Source organism: Jaculus jaculus, chromosome 2 (assembly GCF_020740685.1).
Source record: "Jaculus jaculus isolate mJacJac1 chromosome 2, mJacJac1.mat.Y.cur, whole genome shotgun sequence".
Taxonomy (NCBI): Eukaryota; Metazoa; Chordata; class Mammalia; order Rodentia; family Dipodidae; genus Jaculus; species Jaculus jaculus.
Window position 1 is genome coordinate 50,385,951 of NC_059103.1, and position 1,903 is coordinate 50,387,853.

At 49.2% G+C, this 1,903-nt stretch overlaps 1 non-coding gene across 1 annotated transcript; it reads right to left on the reverse strand.

The window, feature by feature from the left end:
* Positions 1-1,580: 1,580 nt before the first annotated feature.
* On the reverse strand, positions 1,581-1,685 carry LOC123459085. Its single transcript, XR_006636006.1, has one exon. It is a non-coding gene; the product is annotated as a U6 spliceosomal RNA (small nuclear RNA).
* Positions 1,686-1,903: the final 218 nt, after the last annotated feature.

A 1,903-nucleotide genomic window follows, 5' to 3' on the forward strand; every position in this document is an offset into this window, starting at 1 on the left:
TGGGATTAAAGGCATGCGCCACCACACCCAGCTTTTTAGAAGTCAGATTATATTTGATTGCTAAGTGTAGACTTTCCTGCCTTTTTTACTTTGGGTCCCAGTCACCCTCACGGTGCTCCTCTCATATGTACATGTATGGGTGTGCGTGTGGAGGCCAGAGGACAACGTTGGGTGTCATCCTCAGGAATTCCCACCACCTCCTTTGAGACAGGGTCTCTCATGGCCTGGAACTCATCAAATAGTCTAGACTAGGGCTGGAGAGATGGCTTAGCGGTTAAGCGCTTGCCTGTGAAGCCTAAGGACCCCAGTTCAAGGCTCGGTTCCCCAGGTCCCACGTTAGCCAGATGCGCAAGGGGGCGCACACATCTGGAGTTCGTTTGCAGAGGCTGGAAGCCCTGGCGCGCCCATTCTCTCTCTCTCCCTCTATATGTCTTTCTTTCTGTGTCTGTCGCTCTCAAATAAATAAATAAATAATAGTCTAGACTAGCTGGCAAGTGAGACCCAGGGATGGCCCTGTGTCCACCTCCCCAGAGCCGGGATTGCATACACATGTCACCAGGCCTGGAATCTCATGGGGTTGCTGGGGCTAGAACCCAACTTTATGCCTGGGAGGTGATACTTTGCCAACTGAGCTGACTCCCCAGCTCCAACTTGTCAAGATCTTGCACCATGGGAAGCACACGGTGTGCTCCAAACCCCTCAACTTCACTCCCTGCCAGCTAAACATGGTACCCTTTAAAAACGTTATGAGCCTTAGCCCTCTAGTCCACAATGCTAAAACGGTCTCTACCATGCTGGCGTCATGTCTGCTTACAGACCTGCCTTCCTCACTCTTCGGAGGCCCACCAACACAGCTCTGGCATCTTCCTAGTTCTGACGGAGATCAAGGTCTCAACCTCCCCTTGCTGAGTGAATAAGCAAGTTGGGAGGGGGAGGTCACGAGTTCTAGCTACCTGGGAAGCAAAACTCACATAAGTCATTCAAGGGCACTGTGCACCTGAGCCCCACTTTTTCTGGCCTGCTTCCCCTGCCTCCCCGCCTTCCTCACCCACTCTCCACGTTCCAGCACTGGTTTGTTTCGTGACCGGACAGTAGAAGCAACAGGAGAGGTTTTGTGAATCCTACTGTCCAGGCTATGGGTGAAGCCAATTAAACCAGACGCCTTGGAGGTAGGTCCAGCCATAAATTTTTTTTTGCATATGTATATGTGTGTGGTGAGCACACATATGTATATGCATGTTCATATGTGTATTGGAATACATAGTGTGTATGTGCATGTGGAGGTCAGAGGTCAACATTAGGGGTCTTTTGCAGTCACTCTCCACCTTGTTTTTGTCTTTTGGTTTATAATGCTTTACTATGATTGAAAATTTTTTCCAAAAAAAGCCCCAATTATATGCTTGAAAATTTAGGTATCATACAGACTCAAAAGGCTATTTTTTATTTTATTTCCAGGCATGAAGAGCGTCATGCAGTTGTTGCCACTGCTGTTTTCCAAATGTCCCGGTGTGTGCTAAAAATGGAAGTCGTCAATAACAAAATAATAAAATTAAATTTAGAAACATCCTTCTGAACCTTAAAAGAACATGGAATGCTTCACAAACGGGTGTCATCCCTGCTCAGGGGCCACGCTGCTCCTCCCTGTGTTGCTCCAACTTCAGCACATGGGCTGCTGATGCGAGCGCCACCTTGTTTTGAGACAAGGTCTCACTGAGTTTAGAAGTGACCAAGTCGGCTAGACTAGCCGATCACTGAGCCCCCGGGGTTCCCTGGATCTGCCTCCCTGTTGATGAGATTCCAGGCGTGAGCCACCATGAGTTCTGAGAATCTGCACCCAGGAGCTCATGCTTGCACAGCCAGCATTTCCCCACTGAGCCCTTTCCGCAGACCCAGCCGTAGGTAC